The following is a 26672-nucleotide window of genomic DNA, read 5'->3' as shown; positions in this document are numbered from 1 at the left end:
AAATCGGGAACCCAAATTCAGGTTTCCATCCAGACATCACTCTGTGGAGAAAGATGCCCCTTACTTGTATTGTTTTTATGCGGTATCAAGTTTCCTCCTTTATAGACTAATAAACAGTCCCTTTCCAGGTGCAGGTGAAACTCCTGATCTCCTTCCCTGCGCGGGGAATCGTCCCAGAGACCTGCGGTCGTGGATCAGGCCCTGGGGGCCATCCCCCTCTTACCTCCATCACTTCCCCAGCTGCTGGAAGAGACAGGGAAGCAGGGCCCCGTGGCACTGCCGGCTGCCCGAATCCTACAAGGCGGAAGCCCAGATGGACTGAAAGCAGCCCACGGGTGACCCCCGACCCTCCCCATTTGTCTTCCTTTCCCTCCTTCTATTCCTTGCTCTGCAGGTTTACTCAGTGTGCAAGTCGCGGCCCAGGCTCTGTCCCGCCCAATTTGAGCATGTGGGCTCTTTGAGAGTAGGAACTATGCTTTCTTTGTGCATTGTATGGCTCTGGGGGTGCTTAATACATGCTAAATAGTAACAGCCGTCCCAGCATTTCCAGAAGCAATCGGCATTCCTGCCGAGGGCCAGATCCTATTACCATACACTTGTGCCCAAGACAGGCAGCGCTGAAGACACCCCTCTGCTCACTGCTCCTTTCATCCGGAACTCAATGTATCAAATCCTATTCCTGCAAGAGTCCCTTCTGAAAGAACATTCTAGAAGTGTGATCACTGAGCACATGCATTAGGCTCCCAACCAAAAGGCAACCTGTTAGATAATGTAAGTCTAGCCACACAGTTACCTATTAAAAACCGCATGTGGATGAAGGGGAGCCAGAGAAAACGTTCCTCTCCACTTCCCTGAAAACCCCTCAAAGCTTCAGAGCAGAAGACTCTTCTCTAGGAATGAGGTCACAGTAAAAGAAATCTACTGCGATCAGGAGTTACTCTGTCAGAGCCTCTGGGGCTGTAACTATTTTAAGGGGGAAAGGACTAGGACAGAAGGGCTGGCTGCCAGGGAGAGCAGCTCAAACAGGGCTGGAGGTCACACCTGCACAAAGTTAAGTGCAGGAGGCTCAGGTGTGCCCGGCACATGGCTGAAACCACGGGTCCCGGGCTCCTTCCACAGGCCACAAAGCTGCCCATGTTTCTCAGCATCTGGACCCCCTGTTGGTGACTCTAGGTTGAGCTCACTGTGATTGGTCACGGCCAAGGTCACAAGTAGTCAACAGAGCCTCTTCTCAGGAGGGCACCGAGACCACTGTCCCTTTACCAGCCCCCCCAGGGTGAGCCGCAGGAGGAGAATCGAGGCTCCAGCAAACAGAAGAAATTCCCACCCTGACACTGACATCACCTCCTGGCCTAGATCACTCTCTCAAAGCGCATAAATCACAAAAGCAAACACTCGGAGAGTGTCTACGAGCATTTTAGTAACTCCTCCTAAAAGAACATACGCTTCCTTGTAGTAAAAACACCTTGGGAAACTTCCTTCTGTTAAATTAAAAACATGGATAAATCTTAAACAGCTTCTCTTTTTTGCAGGACTAAACTACAATTGAGCGGATGAATAATAGCTTGAAAAGGATCTAATACCCAACCACAGTATACCTCTAGAAACACTCCACTGAGACTCTGATGGTGCCTTATTAACAGTCAAAAGTAAGAACAGTTACTCTTTGGATAAAAGTATATATTCTGAAGAATATCCTGGAACAAAGTCGCTTTAACTGCTGAAGATGACATTACAGACTTCTCTGTTATAATTACAATGAATCCGGATGGCAAGTTTCTCTTCTACTCAATAAAAAGACTTAAGTTAAAAAAAAAAAAAAAGGTTATTTCTAAAAATAGCCCAAGAACTCAGTTCTATTTTCCCGTCTTACATTCTTTTCCTACCAAATGTACCACTGAAACATTTCCTTTCATTGTTGGCACCTTGGGTTGTTCGGATTTAAAATCAGACAATACATACTAACAAAGAAGTCTTTAAATGCAGCTTTCCAAATGGAAAATGGCATCTGAGGGCAAGCCTTCCTCCGGGCCCACAGATGATGGAGCCCTAACGCCTGGGAGCAGCTACTACCCCGTTAGAACTGTTTCATTAAAATCAACATTCCCAGGGGGGAGATAATTTACGTATTAATTGATAAAGAAATTCCTGCCAGGTTCTGTGTCATAAGCAAGTTGTTTGGCATGAAGTCAGAGTCTTCTGAATTAAAACACACTTTGAACTAAGCAAGGTGATTCAGACTTAATTGAAAATATTCTACATTAAAATCTTTAGTTTTCTTCAGTCCGAATTTAAGCCGGCGACTTGTTACATTAAAAGCAGTTAAGATTAGGGAGTTCTTCCAGAAGATAATTTCAATTACTTTCCAAAAGCTTCCTCCTAAATTCATTTTATTTTTTAAGGGCTTCTCTTTAGGAGTATATGGATTTAAGCACCAAATCGTCCTTTAACAAAAACTGTCCATCTACACGTTTTACAAAATTACATTTGACACTCCCATTATTTCTGCACATAAACTTGTAGCTCACAGTAAGTGTAACAGGAATCCACTTTCAACATTTTTTTTCCCCTCTAAGAGTTAGGTAACCATTGAAAATAGAGCTCAATGACACACCATTCCATTAAGCAAATATCTGAGCAGATAAAGTATATAACAATCCACAGACTGCTTTTGCAAAGATAAAAACAGTAAGAATCACATACTTTCTCTTGGGAAACTCGAGTAAGGCAGGTTTCTTGCATTAGGATACATTTAAGGAAAGCCCCTTCGCCACCATTCTTAGAAGCCTCCAAAGTGCCCACCCCAGAGTTTCCAGTTTTCCCAAGAGATAAAAAATTACTATGACAGCAACATTAGGAAGATTTAAGGAGAAAAGAACAAAGAGAAATCTGAAAGATTCACCCAGTACTCACAAGTACTTTCAAAGAAAATCGGGGCTGCAGTTCTTCAAAGACTGCTCTCTGGGGATCACCGACACAACCTGAGTCTAAAATAGACGCCTCTCACATGGGGCGGAGAAGTCACATTTCAGCTTGCTAACTTCTACTTGGGTAAACAGTTTTACAACTCATAGAACGAACCCTGGCTAAAATTAACTGCACCGGCGCAGCGGGCAGGAACTCGCTGATCTGCATCATGTGTGCAGGGATTTATTCACTGGGACAACATCGGTGTCCTCTTAATGGGAGATCTGGCCAAGGGGCGTGCCCTGGGGAACAATACGGAGCATCATGATTATGCTAATTATTGAATTCAGTCCCATGGTGCTATCTCCTTTTACGCTGTTTTCCTGTTTTCGCAAGTACTGACAGAGGGAGAGAGAGCAAGCTCTTTTTCACAGCAGGCGTTCACTTGATTTTTAAGCACTTTCAAATCAGACAAAACTTTGGCAACAAGGTGGCAGTGCTGTATGCTCTTCACAAGGAAAAACCAAGTAAAGGGATATTCTGTCAGATTATTTACACAGCATGATTAGACGTGGTACTACGTGAAATTAAACAGGCATCAAAGACACATACCAGTAAGTCTACCAACAAAGAGCGGTAAGTGAAAGCTCTTTTTCTGATATATAATGAACGAATTTCGTTTGCCTTCTGCCTTTGTCTTCTGCATCTCCCAACGAGCCGCTGTGAGGATACAGGTTCACTAATAAATTACAACTGAGAACAAATATCTCAAATATTTGCAAAAGGCATCGTCCTTAGCAAGAAGCATGTTGAAGTGTATTTAACTGCCTGGCTGTCTGGACTGGTAAACTGTCCTTTATAGGTGACAGACCACCTATAAATCATGTTGAAGCTCAAGTTGACAGTTAAAGACCCCAAGTACATAGCTGATATTCAAAAGAAAACTGGAAGTAACACGGAACTTTCTTTGAAAAATACAAGTTGCCTTAATAAGTACAACTTGGATCAAAGACACGGAACTGCTTATCTACTCAAGATGGTTCAGACTAGTCTGTGTAGATATTTAAGTTCTTATGACATATTTTGCTCTTACTGGACACTTCATGAGAACTATCCAGGCACACTACCAACATCAATCAAATCTCCAGACATCTCTGGGAGATGTCATTTTCCCATTTTGTTTTTTAAACAGATGGGTAAACAGGGAAATTCAATGCCTTGTCCAACGCTTCTCACTGAATCAACACGGGATTATTGCACCTCTGCTCCTAACCTCTCTCTGACATGTCTTCCATGTTAACTATTCAGCTATAATCCTACAAATCTTTTCAGAGCTGTCTGTTTTCCCAATTTTAAAATGTCATGTGTCAGTTTAGATTTCAAGAGATTTATTCTGCTCAGCTCCCAGATCCCAGGTCTGAGCTCTGAGGCTCACACCCCAACTCCCTGGTACAGGCAGGTGACATGGACCCGTAAGACCTGGCTGTGTCCTTATGAAGCACTTGGCCACCTGTGGCACGTCACCCAAAGTGGCGAACGGGCTGGTTCTCACTGGCATGAGCTGGAGCCACCAGCACAATCCCCCTCCCGGCTGTTTACAAAAACTGCTGGCTGCCAGTCCGGGCTTCCACCCCCAGGCCCAGCCTTATGCGGCTACAGCCAGCACGTGCTCACCCCCGTGAGATGGTAGCTGCCCTGCATTCACCATCCCAACCCGTCACTGGAGTGGGCCCCCCGACTCTGCGCCAAAAGGAAAGAACTTATCGCAGATGGCTGACCTCTGATTAACATGATCACTTCTCAGTGATCCACAGCGAACTTACTCTGGAATTCTTAATGCCAAAGGAGGACATCAAGACGCTATTTTTGACACAATTATCCTTATCCTATTATGTCACAGTTCAGTCAAAGAGTTTCTAAGCCAAAACATTATTTCTAGCCTAAACTGAAAAAAAGAAAAAAGCCAATACATCGTAAATACTTATGCATAGGATCTGCCATCGGAGAGGGTCAGGATGATGGGCCCACATCCCTTACACTGAAGGCAGGAGACGCCGAGCAGCTTTCCAGTTCTTCACGTATCAAATATGCTGAGTATGACTCCACTGTTGCTTTCAACAGAGGCCACACCTGTTCCAAAATGCAAGAACTAAAACATTCCAAAGAAAATAGTGTATCCTCCAATGTACGAGTCACCCTGCTGTTTCCTTTTCATGAGTGAAAAGAATGTGAGAGTCATCTGGACTCTTGTTCCAGGCATACCTGTGACAGCAGAGAAAAATCTCTGTGCCTCATTTCAAAGCAAGGTAAAGCCTCCCGTTCGCTGTCATGAACTGTGGGTGGTGGGCATGAGGCAGAGGCAGAGCTATGTGCGTGGGGGCCGGCGCCTCGGGGCTCTTCAGTCCGACAGACCCATGAAATCCAGACAAAGACAACTGTTCTGACAAACTCACGTTACTGGACTGGCCTGGATCACGACCCTCCAGAGCAGCTACCTCTATAATTTAAAATTTTCTAGTCACATTAAAAAAGTAAAAATAAACAGGTGAAATTAATTTTAATAACATTTTTACTTAACTCAATACATCCAAGATGCCGTCATTTCAACATGTAATGAATATAAATATCGCCAGTGAGAGGGTGGGAGACATGGAAAGCCGAGGAACTCAGACAAACAGGAAGAATATGACTCAGAAAAGAGAAAGGACTAAAAGGAGGACAAACAGACCAAAAGGAGGAGAGATGAAAAGAAGAAAAGCGTTTCTCCCAGGGTATGGAATCGAGTTATAGAATCATGTAACAAATACTGTTCCCGGAATACTGCAATGTTGCCGTTCTGGGACGTGCTGCTGGGGATACAGAAAGGAAAGACAAGGTCTCTATGTCAAGGAGCTCACGGCTGAGTGAGAGGGACGGACCCCCCCCCCCCAGCCCCAACCTGGCAAATACACGGTTCTGGTAAATAGGGCGATGCAGTTATGTGCTGTGGGCCATGGGAGCACAAGGAAGGGGGGCAGCTTCATTTTTAAATGAAGGTTATTTCTAATGAAATTTTTTTATTGAAGTATAGTTGACTTTCAATTTTGTGTTAGTTTCAAGTGTACCGCAAAGTGATTCAGTTATATACATATAGATATTTCTTTTTCAGATTCTTTTCCCATATAGGTTTTTACAAAATATTGAGTAGAGTTCCCTGTGCTCTACAGTAGGTCCTTGTTGTTTATCTACTTTATATATTGTAGTGTGTGCATGTTACTCCCAAATTCCTAATTTATCCCCCCCCACTGAAATTTTAAATATATGTCCTAGAATATTTCAGGATTCTGAATTTTATTTTGGACTCTAGAACAGTCATAGATAGATTATTCCAAAATATTTAAAAATGACATCTGGAACCAGCAGTAAAGTTTCCCCTCTGAGTTATTTATCATCTTCATTACACCTGGTTTTTTGGCCTAACTAGTGAAGGTACAGGGCAGGAGAAAGGTAGGAAGGGGAAAAAATTCACATCTCACCACGGTCCCCAGGTTTTCAGAGGATGGCATAAAGTACTCAAAAACTTCGTGCTGAAAAAAACATCCCCAGCCCACTGGGGAGAAAGTCTTCTTTGGACCATAGCTGGGGAGTCAGTAAGACCTGGTTCAAAAGGCAGCCCCACCCACCAACTGTATGACCCCAGGCAGCTCAGCGGGCCTGTGAGTCTGCTTCCTTGCCACCCATAAAACAGGGGCAATGGTGCGACAGCAAGGGGCAGCGTGAGGACTCCGGGCCGGCCAGGCACCCGGTCAGGCACGGCCACGCACGCGCTCTCAGTAAACCACTGCGCCTTTAGGGTCGCACCCTTTCCACGTTCAGTGCAGTCCTCGCTGAAGACCGGTTTGGGATGTTACTGAGTGAGGATGAAAGCCTCCCGACTTTCATTCTTCGAAGCTTCAAAACAGAAAAAGTTGAAAGGGGCTTCAAACAATTGTTAAGTATTTCAGGGAAGCCAGGGTCTGCCAACTGTCTCTGAAAACCCTGCGGCCTGGACAGCCTGCTCAGTCCTCCTCCATTAGAGCAGCTCAGGCCGCAAGCCTCAGGCTGGATCAGTTTAGGGACACTGACCAACAGTACGCACAGATTTCATATCCGGCAGGCGGTGCAGTAACAGCCCCCTATCTGTTCCTGCTTCCCTGTACCCACACCCTGGGGGAGCCCCTGCCCACACTGACCTGGGCTTGGCCTGCAGACCTCACCCAAAGACTTAAGGGCGGGCCCAGGGGAGCCTGCCGCCTCCTGCTGCACTTCGGAGCCCTGAGACCACCACCTGGAGACTCCGGCTATAGCCTTCTGAGGATGAGACCACGTGGACACAGGCTTGCCCTCTGCCACTGAAGCCTCACCCCAGGCAGCCCAACGATGGCCCGACAGGCCAGGAGGCCACCCCAGGCCTGCGGCCCCAGCCAAGCCACCAGCTAACTGCAAAGACCAGCCGGGCTAGCTCCAACCAGAAGAGCCACCAGGGTGACCTCCCGAACTGCGAGACAGAAGGTTTCCTTTTCCCAGCTGCTAGAATTAGGTGGCTTGTTATATAGCAAAAGCTCACAAATATACAATCTTCAAAAGGTCTGTAACAGTCCATCCCTTTACTTCCAAACGAAATCCTTTAAGACTAATCTACGTCTATCTTACTCTTAAAAATGCACAATTGTAGCTTAAAAAAAATCCACAATTCTGATTACTACATTTACTTTGTCATCTCCACTATCAAGTTAATCAAACTAAAATGAAATAGTGATATGGTCTGATGATAAAATTGCTAAAATGTAAGTGCTCTATTTATTTCATCTTATAATTGGAAACAAATATAAGTGGCCTTCGATGCTACAACTCCCTGTGCTAAAGTAATGACTTCTCCATCCTGGCCTTCAGAGTGATTACATGGGCAGAGTTCACAGCCTTTCCGTCTGTCTTAATACTTCAGAAATGGATTAAGAGTACCATTTACACACACATGAGCAGAAAAATCTGACTCAAAGAATAAACCACTTTTTCTCCAGCATTTTTTGCAAGCTAAAAATATATATACACATAGTAGCAAGTTCAAGACAGTTCTTTTTAAAGCCTTTGATAAACAGCTAATTCTGCATAATCTATAACATAATTATATCAGGACTATGAAAATAAAGGCAGCATTATTACTGCTGTTGTTTGAATACTTATTTTAACAGAGTTAATTTTTTAAGTATCTTAGAAAATTTAAAATTTCTAAATTTTTAAATTTAAAAATTTTTAAATTTCAAATTTAAAAATTCTAAAATTTCTAAATTTTCTGGGGAAAATTTATCCTCACCATACATTCCTAATAGTCACATCCATTTAACAAACACTCGTTAAACAGCTGCTTCCTGCCACTAAGAAACTCCCAAGCATTTGCAAGATTTGAACAAACGGCAGGCGGCCCAAGACTATAGCAGAAAATGGTGTTAATGACAGTTCTACCTTCAAGAGGCTCATAATCTGATAGGAGACATGACAGTATATATATAAACCTTTCTACCATATAAGAGGGTAATCAGTAAGCATCCCAAAGGGTGAAAATCCTTTCCAATAGGAATCTAAGAAAAGAAGAAGAGGCTTCTAGTTGGGTTAGTCAAGAAAGGCATCTTGGAGAAAGTGGCATGTGAACTGAGCCTCTGCCTGCTGATAAGCTTTCAACAGTAAAAGGAGTGGAAAGAACATTATACAGAACCAACAACATGAGCAAAGACACGAGAAAAAGGGAGGCTGTGATGCATGTCTGTAGAATGTATGTCTGGGAAATGGATTTCAGCTCTATCAATTAATAGCTGTTTAGATCACTAATAAAGTTCCTTAATTTCTCCAAGTTTATGTTGTAAAGTGTCCAATGATTGTGTGGAGTCCAGAGCAAGACTGCCCGGGTTCCTTCGAGTTTCAACACTTAGTAGTTGTTGACCCTGGGCAATTACTCTCTCTGTGTCTCAGTTTCATCATCTTTAAAATGGGCATAACAATATACAAATTTCATAGGGTGATTATGAAGATTAAGTAAGTTTATATTTGTAAAGCATGCAGAACAGTGCCTGGTGCTTAATATATAAATAGTTTGTTAAATAAACAAACTCATGTTTATGCATACATAGCAAGATAGATAGTTAGATAGCTAGACCAGTAGACAGATGTGTATCAATACAGAGATACAGATATAGCTATATCACCAAGGACAGAACATGTATGTAGTAGGTGCTAGATATATTTAATTTTTTCCTTTGTCTGAAGTTCACAGAGCACTGTACTAGAACACGAGGGTCAGCCATGTTTTCCCGTGCCTCAACATGAGCCTCCACTCAGAAGATCAGAGACTGTCCCTCCCCTTCTCTCTTGGGGCAACCGTTGTGCACGTGAGATGCTAGGTTTAAACTGCTAGACAGACACAGCACGGCTGCCAGATTCAAACAAAGCTGTAGTAATGTCTCATGTAATAAATGTACCTTCATTGGAAAAATAAGCATAGGCTCATTAAGTACAATCGAAACCTCTATAATTTATTAGTATTCAAGCTAATCTAAAACAAGAAACCTTAAATGTACTGTAATTTGAGATTTCAGGCGGAAAAAAGTAGACAAAGCCACATGATTCAAAAGGTAGGTTAATGAAATCTTACTAATTCTAGTCTAATTTGGCTTCAAGTAGTTATATATCCAAACTGAAAACACTTTTAAATGCAGTTGTATTACTTGAACCTATTAACAAATATTAAACTGAGTTCCCTCTGTTTTTAAGATGAAAATACAGATTATATTAAAAAAATACTGCTAAAAGTACTTGAAAATATTCTGTCGTGTTGAAATAAGTAAAAATGTCCTGCAATCTTACACTATTGTTTCAAAACCTCTTTTTCATAGATAATGCAGCAGTGAAAATTTCACCCACCACAGATCAAACTGTATTGTCAATTCCGCACTGGTGAACAGAATGTGAATTAACAAGTTATGCTGAACTGCTAATCGTAAATGCCCACTTCTCAGTTGACTCCATCCAATTATAGGAAAACTATTAAGAATCAGACAACAAGCTATTAACCTCCAAAACCTTCTGGCACATTAGCATTCAGTATTCATTTCTGTTATTTCAGCCACACTGTTTCACAAGCAATTAAGCCAACTTCAACAGCTCCTACAATCTCTTTTCAGGGTAAGGACTAAAAGAGGGCTGTAGGTGAGCTCTTTAATAGAGCCGTGCTGCTGGGTTCATTCGAATCCCAACTTCACTGCCTACTAGCTTAGCAACCACAGGCAAGTTAACAGACTTGTAAAAATGAGTCAATGGACATACAACACTCAGAACAGTACTTGGCATGGATTTTTTTAAAAAATGTTTATTTTACCTATGTAAAATAATGATGAAGGGGAATTCCTGTTTGAACCACCTGTACATAGTAGAGAATCTACTTTGGGGCTCTGGGTTTTTACAGGAAACTTGCAGGGTAAATCTGAAAGGACCCTCATAATAGCAGCCCAAGGCTGCCAGTTTTACTAATAATAATTTCAAGTAAGTTCTCATGGCTCCTGTGTTCCATTCTCAAGTCGCCGAGCATTTGTAAGATGCCTAAGTGTGTGGGAAAACACGACACTTGGTACCAGTTTACCAAAACAGTTGGGAAATCAAGGATTTGCTTTCTAACTTTTAACAGGTTTTTTGTAAATGGATGTGGTCTGTTCTCAACCAGACACACTGAGAAGTGGTCACTTCGGGGGTAAGCAGTTCAAAATCAACCTCAAATTAGAAGAGCTGAAATATTCATAAGAGATTCTAACTTCACTTAGCTACAAGAATCCAGTAGGTGGCTGGTTTCAATGGGGGGGAAAGAGCCTAGTCTCTTGAGATAAATGTACATGATTCTATCTCTTAAGTACTGTATATTTCATTTTAAAAAGTGCTCCAATGAGGGCTCATTTTTCAGAATATCAGCAATAAACAAAAAAACAGAAGGATTAACAACTCAGCTCTTAAAACTGTAATAGCCCAGAAATTATAATAATCCAAGAGGCCATTCTCAGAAACATAGAGACCAGCTCCTTTACACAGACCCTGGTTCACAAAAAGAAGCGTGGACAAATGGTACCGGGGTATTGGGGTTGATTGTAGACTGTGAAACAGGAAACAATTACCCATTTTAGACCTTAGCGCTCACATTGTAAGACTCGGTTTCTTCTTTTTCTTGACATTCTCTTCCTGTCTCTCTAATTGCCAGGAAAGGGTGCATTTCCCAGTTCTTTTTTTTTTTAGAGACGGGGTCTCGCTATGTTGCCCAGGCTGGAGTGCAGTGGCTATTCACAGGCGCGATCCCACTACTGATCAGCACGGGAGTTTTGACCTGCTCCGTTTCCGACCTGGGCCGGTTCACCCCTCCTTAGGCAACCTGGTGGTTCCCCGCTCCCGGGAGGTCACCGTATTGATGCCGAACTTAGTGCGGACACACACCCAATCGGCATAGCGCACTACAGCCCAGAACTCCTGGGCTCAAGCGATCCTCCTGCCTCAGCCTCCCAAGTAGCTGGGACTACAGGCGCGCGCCACCGCGCCCGGCTCCCAGTTCTTTGAGTCAGATCTGTTTTTAAAAACGTGTTCCTAAAAAATAACTAAAAATTATTCTTTTTAGTTTCACTAATTAAGATCCTTTCATGTCAACTACACTGAAAGGAGGAGTTCTTGACAAATCCAGATTTCTTTAAGGCTTAACGTGGGGAATACAGCCAATATTTTATAATAACTATAAATGAAGCATAACCTTTAAAAATTGTGAATCACCACATGGTAGACCTGTAACTTATAAAACACTGTACAACTATACTTCAATTTTAAAAAGTAAAAAAAAAAACCCTCTTTTTAAATAAGATGATGGACATGTAAAAGAGTAGCATATTAATAAAGTCCAACTAACACTTTGATTTTGAATAAGAAAATTCTTGTTATTATTCAACTCTAAGATATGATATTGGATTATAGGATAATAAACAGCCAGTTAGACAAAGGGTATTCTAGTTGTTCATACACAGCCTATCAGAAAAACATGCAAATCATGATGTCAGACTAGTACTTACTGTTCTTTGTGTGAAAGTGTTAAATAAGCCACATCTTCTCCTAAGAGTGTAGTGGTAGGCCAGTGCACAGGAAGAATAATTAAGATAAAGCCCCAAACAATATCCAAAAGAATCTCTCTGAGATCATTCACTAAAGCAATCTCTTTCAAGATTTAATCCTGGGCACTGAAGAAAAGGAGGAATCAATCACATTTAAGTTACGATTCTTTAGAATGTGTTGGACAATTCTGAGACACACTGAGAAAAAAAGTATTAACAACAGCCAAGAGAAGACGGCGGCTAAAACTTAAGGGTCAGAGATGAGATCAAAATTAGAAACATATAATGTCTGGAGAACCGTCCATATAAGGGTATCTTTAAATCAGTAACTAAGTTAGGATAGTCCACTGGGCAAAATAAACAGCTGCCACCATCGGAGTGGCTGATTCTTCATCTCTCGTTCAGAAACCTCGGCACCATCTCAGGAGCCAAACATCACATGACTGTAAGCTCAACAATGTTTGGAGCTATTGTCAAAGCTGGTCTCGACTTTCCTAGTCCCAGGTGAGAAACTCATATACTTCCATCTTTCCTTTTTATAAAAGTACAAAAAAGCAACAGTAGAGGATGAACTTCTGCCGAGCCTTCCTCACCACATCTGGTACAGCATATTTACTTATACGCTCCAACCCCATGGGCTTTCTGATTCCCCAGAGTAGGCTGCTTTCCCCTCTCATTTACTTATTCATCAGACTTTCAGGGAACTTGTTAAGCTGGTGCCAAGCACGAGAAAGGTGAAATAAATAAGGATCTTACCTTCTAGGAGTTCAGTGTGGTATGGAAGACAGACACAAATAATTGTAATACAGTGTAAGGCCTATAATAGAAGTCTGCACAAAAGGAAGGTTGCAACTGTCTTTGGGACTTGGGGAGGGTCTGCGACGGAAATGACCAGGCAGAGAAAGAGCGAAAGGCATTTGAGGCAGAGCGATCAGTCCAGGCAAAAGCTTGGAGCATGTTCTGAGAATAGCAAAAACTATGTGCCCAGAGTGTAAGTGACAGGATGTGAATGGGGGAAGAGGCAGAAGATTAGGCTGAAAAAGTCGACTGCTGCGGTCCCTATGTGCCATGCTAACGCGGTGGTCCACTGTCTTGTACCGCTGAGGCTCTCAACTCTGGCTACACGTTAAAGTCTCCTGGGAAGCTTTAAAACAAAATATTGATGTCTGGTATTTGTTAGTATCAATTAATTGGTCCAGGATGGGGATTGGGCATTGGTGTTTTTTAACAGTCTTCCCATGTGACTCTGTTATGTGGCTGGGGTGAGAACAGCCACTACAGGCAACAGAGAGTCAACACAACTGTATGCATAGGATGGGGGTGTAAGAACACTAAATAAATAAATAAATAACTGGGCAACAGTGGGAAGAGTAGATCAGAGGCACAGAGACCAGGGGAGGAATGTCAATGGACAGGTTACCAAATACAGTCGAGAGGTAAGAGTCTAAGCCAGTAGTTAGTAGTAACCTTTCCTGCGTCACTGACCTGTGTGAAAGTCAATGATAAAGGTTAGATGCCTTCTCCTCAAGAAAAATGCACCTATGTCAAAATTTCAGGGGATTATGAACCTCTTTGAGCAGTGGACTCAAGTGAAGAAACCCTGACCTAAAAGCAGTGAATAGAAAGAGGAGAGAGGGACTTCTGAGGTAGAATCAATAGCACTGATGACTCCCAGGTGAGGGGAAGGAAGAGGGATTCAGGCTGACACCACCACTTCTAGCTTTAGAATTGTTAGTGATAAACATGTATTTGTGCACTTACTTAAGTGTCAGGAATGACACTAAGCACTTAACGTGTACTCCTCTCAGGGAATCTTCCCAATTCTAGAAGACAGATTGCAATCAGGTTGATCACTGAAGAAATTGAGATTTAGAGACATTAAGGCGCTTGTCCAAGGTCATGCGGCATTAAGTGGTGGAGCAGGAATTCAATCCTCCAGAGCCTGCGGTGCCCCCAGCACCTCTGGAGGGTGGAGAGGAGACAGGACAGAGCAGAAGTAGATTTAGGATGAGAGGAGGAAGGGGGAGGGGAGGGAACACACAAATTAGTTTTAGACATGCTGTGTTCCAGATAGTATAAGACATATCAGTGGCACTATCTGCTACGTCAGGAAAAAAATAGAAAGGAGCTCAAGAGGGGACAGCAGAACATAGCAGCAGAATGTTTAGGGAGTCCTCTCCATGAGCCGGGCACCATGCTAAGTGCTTCTATTGGGGTGTAAGTACTATCGTTACCTTCCCTCTACAAGGAAACAGACTGGGAGATCAGGTCCCAAAGCCAGCAAGTGGTGGAGCCCATCTCCTTAAGCCCTAACCTAAACCTCTCTGGCACCATAAAAAGGAATGGAACCCATGGTCGGAAGTGGCAGCAGCCCCCAAGCTGTTCTAAGACCACTAGTGTGAGATACAGGGTTTTTCTTTTTTTTTAAAGCTTTATAATTTAAAAAAAAAAAAAAAACTTGACAGTATTCATCCATTTCCACAACCTAAAGGATTTTTATATTGTTTCAGTTATTGAGGGGCGATAAGAGATATCTGTGTCTCACCCAAGTGAAATATCAGAGCTACATCTGCACAGGGCGGTATGCAGACCTGGATGCAGGCCTGTGCAGACAACAAGCAAGACACAAATTCCAGGCAGTATTATTATCATCTGAGTCAGGATTCCGAACAATTAGTCTAATGAAGATAGTGTCCTATGTTTCCGGAGGCCACAATGAAGCCAGGAAGTGGTGAAATTTCCTTTTTTACTCTCTTTTTGCAGCATGAAAAGAATGTGGCTTTTCTCCTCTCTAAAGAAACAAAAATAAAGTCTTAAACCACACACTACAGGCCTAGACTAGTTACTTCAGGTTTAACAGTGGAATAACTTATGCGCCGCAAGTTTCAGATAAAAACCTGTTATATTTCAACATTTCAGCACCTTTCAAACACCTGTACTGGCAATCAGGTAGCCTTTGAGTTAAAACCATCGCCTCTATAAAAGCACTTTAAAAGAGCCGACAATATTATCCTAGAATTCTCTCCTGTTTTGGAATTTAAGCACCTGAGAGAAGAAATATGACAATCCAATTAAAAGGGTTTTGAAGTCCTATGGTACAATCTTTCACTTAGAGCAGGAATTCCTTCCTACAGCCCCTGTCCTGGTCCCCCCATCATAGGCTTGAAGTCATTACTCTCCAGGGCGCCCACCCCATCACTGGAGAACTCTCACCAGAGCTCAGAGCAGGTCACAATCCTTTGCCTTGTGATGTCCACTCCGTCAGGTATTTACTGAGCACTTGTGTGTCCACGCGCACAAGCTCTCCACACCACCTTCCGGTCCTGCCAGTCCCTAATGCACGTTGCTCTTCAACACCCTCTCCTGCTCCAACGACCCAACTCCTCCTCCGGTGGTTCCTCCCGCGACTTCTTTTCTCAGCCCACCACCGGTCTCCCTCCCCTGCTAATGTCTCACCTAAGCATGGGTCACAGGAGTAAACACATTCACCAGGTGTGGTCTAACATCTATTTTCAGCAGCCGCATCACAGAGAGGCTCACAGAAGCCTGTGGCCAAATAAACTCATAGCTCGTTTTTGTCTCAGATGCATGTGGGGCAGTCCTCAACTCCTGCAGATGGTTCCTCCTGAGGCCACTTCATCTTGCTGGTTTTAGAACATTACCACAACCTGTTCAGATTATTCTGAATCCAGTCTGCTATGTGTGGTATTAGTCATCTCTCCTAGGTTGCTGTCAGCCTTCCTTGAGGAAACAGCCCTGTTGAAAATCTGATGAAAGCCATAAAATGTACACAGTTTTGCAATCAATATCAAATGATTCTTGGACCCCCATGAAGCCCATCCATTGGCCTGTTTAAGGTGAAACCTTAGGAATTCTAGGACCTATGAAAAACACCTACGGTCACTGGAATTCATTCAGATCCATTTCTAAAATAATTGATTCTCCTATCTAATGCCCAACTTAATACCCAGAAGAAGCCAATCAACTGGAATTCAACAGACCTTAACTCACTAATTCTATCAGAGAAGATATCCAGAAACTAAGAAATCTGCCCAAAACCAAACCACAGGTTTTAAGAATACTTTAGACACAAAAGCACAAGGACCTAAAGTTATACATACAAAGATACGTGTAGCATCACTGTTTGTAGTGACAAAAAAAAAGTGTGTGGGGAGAAACATCCTGAATATCCATCTGCAGGGCAATGGTTGAATAAATTATGGTGTGTTGAAAATTTTAATTCATTTTTTGGAAACAAGAGTTAGAGCTGATCTATTGACTTGGAGAGATACCCATGATATATTAAGGAGGAAAAGCAAGCTTCAGAATAATATATTGAGTATAATCCTACTTAAAAAGCAAAAAAACCCGACAAACCCTACATCCTTAGACATACTTTTCTGAATACAGGAAAAGGTGTGGAAGAATTCACATCTGTGAACATGGGTGGGGGATGAATTCTTTTTTTCTTTGTTCATCCTTGTATACTTTCACTTGTTACAAGCTAATGCTGCTTTTGCAAAGTCATAAATTCTAAAAAGAAAAGAAACTAAATAAAGCTGACAATAGGACCTATAAATAGACTCAGCTCTCTCATCCCAGCACTCCAGGCAGGTTTTCTTTTTCTTTGGCTGCACCCCACGGCATGCAGGATTTTAGTTCCCGGACCACGGATTGAACCCGTGCCCCGCACAGTGGAAGCATGGAGTCTTAACCACTGGACCGCCAGTGAAGTCCCAGGCAGGTTTTCTAAATGCCTAATTTCTCCCAAAGGTTCCCACCCACAGTATACCTTGGACGAAATCTAACTTCCTTTTTGACTTTTCAGTGATTCTGAGTTTTTTACTGTTTGGGGTACTTGATTCCATGTCACAGGCACTCTTCTGTAATACAGAGTAAAGCTGTGTTTTGTAGATTAAATGTGTCCACAATTCACAAGTGTGATTATTTTCCCCCTTAGGAAAATACGCACCTCAGCAGAGCCGTAAATAAAAGGTATGCGGAATCCACGTTAGTCCAATATGCAGGAGATGGACGCATGAAGCACAAACACTAGCAAACTCTAAGGTGAAGACATATGAGCAGAGACGCCATTCCTGTTGGTTCAGGGGTTCTCAACCTTGGCTAAACATCAGAATTACCTGGAAGCATTTTTTAAAAGTACCAGTGCCTGGGCGCCACTTCCGGAGATTCTAAGTTAACTGGCCTGGGTGTAGGTACTTGTTTCATTTTTAAAGCTAACTAGATAATTCAGAGAGAGTTAAGAACCACTGCTTTTTACAGTTCATCCTCTTCCTTCCTTTCTCCCAATCTCTTACAAAGAGCTTTTTCTTTATCGGTTATTTCAAGGCTACATTTGGGAAAGCCAAAACTGATCAACCAGCTGACCCTGTCCACCGTCTATAATTCACATTGTCCTTATGTGGACTTTTGATGCCCAAATTAAATAAAGTTACGTAAATCCATGGCTACCACAATTAAGGACCCTTCACATGTCAAAAGAGTATTTGTCGCTTCATCCAAATAATAACATCATTTATTATAAACTTTGGAGACAATGATTTTATGAAACATCTTAGGATGCCAAACATTATGTTGGAAAGCAAAAGTGCCAGCACTATTCTACCGATTATCTGAAATTTTGCCACATATTAGTCAATTAATGGACTTCCTGGTTTTTTGCGCTAATCTAAGTATTTTTAAAAATTCAGCTCTACCACATCGTAGAAAATTGATAAAAAAAAAAAACCATTGCATGAACTATTTCCCCCATTCAAATTCAGTATCTGAGAACAATTATATGTCCAAGAAAATTTTTAATAAAGTATGAAAGGGGATTCATTAACAAAATGAAATATTTATTTAGTACATATTACATTACAGTACAAAAAAGACAGAATTCTATACTTTGGACGCATGCCACAATTTATACAGAAAGATAGTTTAAAACAAAGGACAATGTATATTATTTATATGATTTATAATGGCTGGTATTAACAAATAATTGTCTATATATATATCTACAAGTGTGGACGGCATTAGCATATATTTTCAAAGAAGCTTACAACGGTCCATCACATGAGTTTTGATCCAGGAATTGCACTCCTAAGCATTTATCCTAGTGAAATGAAAACTCAGGTCCACACAAAACACCTGTATACAAATGCTCACAACAGCTTTATCTGCAATAGCCCCAAACTGGAAACCACCCAAATGTCCTTCCAAAAGACAAAAGGTTAAACTGTGATACATCCATACCATGCCAGTACTCAGCAATAAAAGGGAACAAACTTGATACACGCAACAGCGTGAAGGGATCTCCAGGGCATTATGCCGAGTTAAAAAAGCCAATCTCAAAAGGTCACAGGCTGCATGATTCCATTTATATAAGAGTCTCAAAATGACGAAATTATAAAGCTGGAGAACACGTTAGTGGTTACCAAGGGTTGGTAGGTAGAGGGAAGGATATAAAGAGGTAGCAAGCAGAAGCCTTGAGTTGATGGGTCAGTTGTGTGTCCTGGTTGTGGTGGTGGCTACACAGATCTACACGCGATGGAACTGCACACACACACACACACACACACACACAAACACACACCACATATACATACATACCCACACACAGTCACACACACACCACATATACACACACACCCACGCAGTCACACACACACACCCCACATATACACACACCCACACGTAGTCACACACACACACACCCCTCACATATACACACACACCCACATAGTCACACACACACACCCCACATATACACACACACCCACACATAGTCACACACACACACCCCACATATACACACCCACCCACACATGGTCACACACCCCCACACATATACACACACCCACACATAGTCACACACACACACACACACACACCAGTCACACACACACAGTCACACACACACACACCACATATACACCAGTCACACACACACAATCACACACCCACACACACCACATACACATACACACCCATAGTCACACACACCCACACACACCACATATACACACACCCACACCCCACATATAATACACACACACCCACAGTCACACCCACAGTCACACACACACACCACATATACATACACACCCACACACCCCACATATACATACACACCCACACACAGTCACACACACACACACCACATATACATACATACCCACACATAGTCACACACACACCCCCCACATATACACACACACCCACACATAGTCACACACACACACACACACACACACACACACACACAGTGCATGTAAAACTGGAGAAATCTGAATAAGCTCTGTGGATTGTACCGAGGTCTATTTTCCACTTTTGCTCTGGTACTAGCTGCCTCTGGGGGAAACTGGGTGAAGGATACACGGGAACTCTCTGTATTTTTACAACTTCCTGTGAATCTGTAACCATTTCAAAACAAAAAGTTTAAAACAAGTTTGAGGGAAACATGAAGGTGGTGACTTACTTACAATAAACCGTTTTTCTTCATCTAAGTGAAGGTATAAACAAGTAAGGGGAGATATACCAGATGGCTGGAGAGGAAAAGATGACGAATAGTATTTACTGAGCATTTATCACGCACCAGGCACTACAGCTGATCTCATTCAACTCAACACTCAGTCCAGTGAGGTGGTGGCTGCTAAACAGCCTCACTTTTCAGATGAGTAAACGGAAAGGTAAGAAATTCAGTCAAGGTCACACAGCTGGCAAGTAGCAATGATGTCAAAGACCATCTCAAAGCAAAGAGGATGATTACTGTATCAAGAAGGGTTTAAGAAGTAGCTTAATATAGGCAGAGTAGGTGAAATACTACAGATGTAAAATCTTAAATACGCCCACAGCACACCTGCTGAACAGTGTGTCTTCCAAGAACTTAAATCCACAATACACATCAGCCCTGGATAACTGAATGCACGTGACCAGAGATGTATTTGAAAGTGTGGTTATTTTTTTATCTTTTAAACTTTTGCTTAGAATTGAGAAGAAGAGTAACATTGATTTCTCCTCTTTAAAAGGTGCTCGCTGAATGGAAACAGGTAGATTAGAGGGAGCCAAAATTCGGAAATAATACAAACGAGGCACTCAAGGTGGGGGAAGTAAAGCTGATCGACTGTCACAAAGCCCATTCAGGAAAGAAAAGGGAAAGCTTGCAACCTCGTCAAATGCCAGGCAGGACAGTCTGAATGAGGCTAGAATAAAACCAGAATCCTCATACAATGAACAACAGGGGCTAGCAGGATGAATATTTATTTGCAATAAAATAGTTTTAAATACAGTAATGCAGTTAAGGTTGGCTTCAGTATGGCTTAGAAAAAGCAAAAGGAAACTTTCTGCCCTTTATCACTCCATCCGTAAATTCAATGCAAATAATAAGTGTGGGGGGGTAGTGGGTGGCAGTTTTAAACAAGATTGGCCACAAGCTGACAGATAAAGCTGGGTGATAGGGACACGGAGATTAATTCTCAAAGCAGCTTTTCGGGCCACTGGTGCCACCTGCACCACCAGCCCTGATCACATGAAAAAAGCAAAAAGAAGGGAGGCAGCTACAGTGATAAACACACCACTGTTTTCCCAGGTCAGGTGGAAATGCTCACTCCTCAGAAATCTGCTTAAATATCCTTAAGAAAGAGTCAGGGACACCTAAAATGTAAAATGGGCAGTCCTTTTAACACTGCAACTTTTCCTGAAGGATCAAAGAATATTTTCTAAATACAGTTTTTGAAGACTGTTCATCACCAGCTTGTTTACAATGGTGAGAAATCTGATACCTAAATTATCATTAAAGAGGGATTAAATATATTATGGTGTACTCTTACAATGGAATACCAAGGAGCTATGTAAAAAAAGGAAGACATTAACCCACAATAACAGGGTATGGCAAAGGGAGGCAGGAACCAGCTGAAAGCTCTCCAGATGGCCAAAGCTGGAACAATTTGAGCCAGACAGTAGTGTTGTGTCAGATTATAACACAAGTATAAATACCCACTGGTCTACACTGATATAAGTAAACAGACTGGATAAATGAATACCTGCGGAGAACAGACAAAGCTCCTGTGCTGCAGAATTCCAAATACTGTAGGTAGGTCCCCTGCCCTGCCCCAAAGAAGTGGAGCATGGCCCCCGACTCCTGACACGGGTGCTGCCTTCTTCCCAAGAGCACAGATGCGAAGGGGAGAAAGAGAGTAACTCCGCAGTACCGACACCTGACAAGCACCGCCTCAGTCAGGATACCAAGGTCAACGTCACACAGACAGAAGGCACCCTAGAAACGATGGGATGAAAACGGCTCTTGGCCCCAGGGGTTTCTCTCCCCCAAACACACAACCCCAGTGGAACCATGAGAAGAACATCTGCGAAGCCCCAGTTGAGGGGCACCCTACAACACCTGACTAGTACGCCCCCAAACTGTCCAAGTCATAAAAAACAAGAAAAGTCTATAAGAAACTGTCACAGGCATGGAGAGCCGAAGGAGACCTGAGGGCTGAAGTATGGAATCCTGGACGGGATCCTGGAACACAAAAAGACAGGAGGTAAAAAAGCTACGGAAATCTGAGGAAGCATGGACTTCGGTTAATAACGATGTATCAATATTGGCTCATTAGTTCTGACAAACACACCACACTAAGGTAAGACGTTAATGATCAGGGAAACAGGGAACTCTTGGCACCAGCTCTGCGATTTTCCATAAACCCAAAACTGTTCTAAAATAAAAGGATTATTTTTAAAAAAAGAAAAATTTTCATGAAGATGTAAACTTATAATGCTGTGGAAGGATGGCCAATATATAATAAATGAAAGAAGAATTACTAAACAACGTGAATGTTATGGATCTATTTTTGCTTTAAAAATATACATATGTGTATTTATACACCAAAAAGTCTGGAAGACCAACTATACATCAAACCACATACCTAGTGATTTTCACCACCTCCTTTATACTTTTCCATAGTATTTGGTTTTGTTTTTCCACTAAGCATTGGTTACTTTTAACATTGAGCCTCATTATTCCCAGGTCAAGAACACAGTTGTTTTATTTTTGGGGAAAAAGTAGCTGTACAGCATAGAATTAATAGAAACCACCTTAGCTCAAAATAAGATGCATTTATAAAACAGCTAAACTTTACTTTTTCAAGGGGAAATATTTTAAAGGCGGAACAGAAAAGTGATTGAAAGCATGGGATTTCATCAGACCTGGAGTACAATCCTGGTTTCACCATTTGCTGTCTGTGTGACCTTGGGCAGCTCAAAAACCTCCCTCAACATCCTTACTTTCACAGCGGGGAGATGTAACGCTCACCACAAACCTATGCATCTGCAGAACTGCCCTAACATTTATCTGCCTATTTATTTATCAATATAAACACATATTGCACATAATACATAAATGTATTTCATAACCTCAAATTTTATTAGAAAATTACCTGACTAGAAGCAAAGAGTTCGATGTATGTCAAGAGCCTGGCCCTACTGAGGCTCCATAATGGTAACTGTTGTTGTTATTAATAATAATAATATTGATTATTAAAATCCAAGAAAAAATAAAACACTATCAGAAAAAAATTTCATTTCTCAAAGTATATAATAAGGAGCACTGAAAGACAAAACCAACACCTCAGCTCGTCCTACACCATCTGCTGTGATGTCCCAAAGCCCTCTGCTAACTTAACTAGACATTCATTAGGGTGATTAAACATGTTAACATGCCCAGAGGACTGCTGTGGAGAATTTCCAGAGAATACAAGTGAAAGCCACTTGTCTAATCACAGCCGGCTTAAACTAAACTTTGGAATATTAATGCACCAAGTCTCCCTTGCTGTGGAAATGAATGTAACATCAATACAAATTAACACCAGCCATAAAATACAAATGAAACGGATTTAAATCCCTTGACTGTAAATAAGGAACTTTAAAGATGCTTTAGACAAGACATATATTTTCATCAAAATTCTGGGCTGGTAGTTCTAGCCCAATACTGATATTTAAAAATTACCCCAAATACAACACTTATAATACACAAAATCACGACAGAATAGACAAGTCTAATCATGCTATGAATTAGTGGACTTTTATAACAAGACTCAACAACACAGAACAGAAGAATCATTTGTTTCAAGTGAGAAGTTTACCCGGCAGGGTTATCCTATGGTCTAGGACATAGACCCAGATTTTAAAGAAATTAATCAACCATAATATAAGCAAAATAATATTAAATCACTGTGCCAATTTTTTCTACTACACTAGAAAATGCAGACTGTTCAGTATGGTTCTGTTAAAAGAAGTTAATTTAAACGCTTTTAAAATAACAAAAACATAGATATAATCTAGGAACTAAATTTAGGTTCGTATATATAACCCAGTGTTGTGATTACAACTCTACAAAGACTGATTTTATAATACACTCCAAAGTGTCTGTATCCAGTAAATCTTACTCTAATTTTCCTGAGAGCAGTTGTTACGGAGACCTAGCCCAGTGATGTCATTCTAGCTGAACACTTTAAAACCTGTGGCATATTTCTGTCAAATATGCTTAACTGTAGCAAATTTTAAATTTGAGAATGGATGTGATGTATGGGAAGAAATCACTGTCACTGACAACTACACCTGGCAAGTAGACTAAGCGAAATAAACTTCTTTTGGTTAAAAAAAAAAAGGGGATTGACTACAAGGTTTTTACTAAGGTTAAGTTTTCCTAAAAACTATAAAACCAAATTTGAAATGGGAATTCCAGGCATGTGGGGCAGCAACATTATCTACATAATAAGAGTATGTTCATCTGCCATGTTCTCTACCGGGTGTTTCCTTCTCCAATTTTTAAATGATAACTGAATAATGGACCATACTGGCACCTCGTATATATTACCTCATTGAATCCATGTAACATTACTAGACAATTATCACCATTTCAAAGTGAAGACACTGAGCCTGAGTGCTTTCAGTAACTTGCCCAGTTCACACAGGTAATAAGGAGAGACCAGCAATTACTTCATAATCGCAATACACACACACGCACATCCCCCATTACCTACACATTACATCTGACTTTTTGAGGTTTTTGACCTCTACTTTCTGACTCTCCCAATTAATCTCTTCCTATGACAGCAGCTACTTACGTATATTTTTGCATCTGCCCTACTGTGTTGCAGTTGTCACTTATCAACATTCCCTACTCAACGATGAGCTTCCAGAGAGAACGGCTCACACCCTGCTCATCTCTGTAATCCCAGAACACAGTCCTGTATTTAGCACATCTGCATGCATTTCTTGTTAGTACTTAACAGCGGTTCTGATGTTGATTCTGCTAGCTGCTCACGGGTGGTGAACATTACAGAACCAGCTTCAAGATACCTGCCAACCACCACCTCAAGGAGGGCAGACGCAGGCAGAAAGGAGATCCAACATGATCAGCTTGAATCTGTAGGGCTGTTCTTACCATAGCATTTAGACACTACATTATGCGGTATATAGGGTTTTTCTTTTTCACGTTTAATAAAGCTGCATCTGCACTCACATTAGTCCACCTCCAGTAGTTCACTGCACAAAACGAAATTACAGGACAGCACGACACGCATAGTGCATGCAAGAATGAAGGAAAAATCTACAACAAGGTAAACCATCAACAGCAGAACGTTAAGATTTTCCCAAAAAGCTACCTTTTCATTACAACATGACTCCAGAGTCCAGAGGGGCAAGACCACACAATTTATACGCTTTCCCACACAAGAAACTAACAGGGTTGGTTATTCATGACATTTGGAGACTGGTACGGTAATAATTACAAAATGACACAGGTTAATACTTAAGGAGACATCAAGTCTCTCAAAATAAAATGAATATTTACAAGATTAAGTTTCTGTTTTGTTATTAAAGTCCTGGAACTTCAAGGAACATATAAAAATATAGATGACTTAGTACTCAGATTAGTTAACAGAATTACTGATACTTTTTATTCTTTTAGGGGACCTTTTACCTACTAAATCTTAGAGTCTGCGGTTTGTGGTTTCCGTTTTCCGTCTATAGAAATTGATTGCGAGCCCTTTTGTGGTATTTATCTTTCTCTTCTCATCCTCCACCCGCCCCTACCCCCAAACCTGCTTTGGATGTCTGTCTTCTTTAATTTTTCAAGACAAGGCAGTGAAGTGAAATGGCATGAACTCTTGAATAAAGAGTTAAAAATGTTAAAATCATATGACTCTCCTCTCTTTAAAGTAGTATTAGTCTTCTAGAATACCAATCTAATTCTTAGAAGCAGAAAACACAGGAAGCTCAATGTTCCAAGAAAAGTTAATAATAATTGATTCATCCTGGCTACCCAGGAAATACACAGCAAGGACCTGTGTTCTATGCAAGTACAGACAACAAATGCATCTAGTAATACCTGCCACCCAGGGACAAGGAAAATAGAAAAAGAGCTCACGGAGCAAATGCACAAAAGGTACAGGAAGAAAACAGCATAAATGTAGGGCTGATCAGGAATCAGAGCTCGATGAAACCGTGACAGATCAGTGAGCTCTACAGACAGAAGCGGACGGGAGGTGGTGGAGGAGAGGTCGTCACTGACGGGAGGTGACAGAAGTGAGCAGAGGCGAGGAGGAACCAGGCAGGGGTGAGAGGACAGGAACTAAATTACAAGAGGGGACAAGAAAGAACGGTGGGGCCGGCGCGGAAGGAGGCATGCCCAAGGAACAGACAGCATTTTTAATGGGAGACTGAGTCATAGAAAAAGGAAGGAAGGAGGCAAAATGCAAAGATACCAAACAAGAAATTCTGGACAAATGAGGAAAAATGTAAAAGTGAGACCAGGTGATAAATAGGTAGGGTAGAAAGGCAAAAAAAAGGATAAAGTAAAAGAAACCTCTGGGAAAGGAAATATTAAAAAAAGACAAATGGTTTCTGGAATTTCACTATATTAAATTAAATTTTTAAACCTGTTCTTTTGTTTCTGTTTCTCGCTGCTGGGTAAAACTTCATTGTGAACAATGGTTTCCACAATCTCCAGAGGAGAAAAGTACTGATGAGGTCAACTGACTTAGTAGCAAAACTAAGAAGAGCTGAAAACAATAAAATTTACTTATGTCAGTTAACCATCTTAGCTCTAACCCACAAACTAATTTTCTTTCTTTCTTTTTTTTCTGTCAACTTGTTTCATCCATACCTATTTCCTCCCTCCTGTATTACTATTATTTTTTAACATCTTTATTGGAGTATAATTGCTTTACAATGGTGTGTTAGTTTCTGCTCTATAACAAAGTGAATCAGTTATACATATACATATATCCCCATATCCCCTCCCTCTTGTGTCTCCCTCCCACCCTCCCTATCCCACCCCCTAGGTGGTCACAAAGCACCAAGCTGATCTCTCTGTGCTATGCGGCTGCTTCCCACTAGCTATCTATTTTACATTTGGTAGTGGATATATGTCCATACCACTCTCCCACTTCATCCCAGCTTACCCTTCCCCCTCCCCGTGTCCTCAAGTCCATTCTCTACATCTGTGTCTTTATTCCTGTCCTGTGCCTAGGTTCTTCATAACCTTTTTTTTTTAGATTCCATATATATGTGTTAGCATACGGTATTTGTTTTTCTCTTTCTGACTTACTTCACTCT

At 41.5% G+C, this 26672-nt stretch overlaps 1 protein-coding gene across 8 annotated transcripts in view; it reads right to left on the bottom strand.

Annotated features, from left to right (window-relative positions):
• The window catches only part of SLC20A2 (solute carrier family 20 member 2), a 105781-nt gene that overhangs the window by 71657 nt on the left and 7452 nt on the right, over nt 1-26672 (bottom strand). The window contains exon 1 of one of the 8 annotated variants that reach the window (XM_060001467.1): nt 25994-26310. The exons of 6 other annotated variants lie outside the window; for them this stretch is intronic. The gene's annotated coding sequence lies outside the window, so the exon portion shown is untranslated. Of the gene's footprint in view, nt 1-2913; nt 3629-25993; nt 26311-26672 lie in introns of those variants that run through there. One more of the 8 variants, XM_060001466.1, reaches the window with a different exon arrangement.

Source organism: Delphinus delphis, chromosome 21 (assembly GCF_949987515.2).
Source record: "Delphinus delphis chromosome 21, mDelDel1.2, whole genome shotgun sequence".
Taxonomy (NCBI): Eukaryota; Metazoa; Chordata; class Mammalia; order Artiodactyla; family Delphinidae; genus Delphinus; species Delphinus delphis.
The sequence above is the reverse complement of the archived record's forward strand: the minus strand, read 5'-3'. Positions and strand labels throughout refer to the sequence as shown.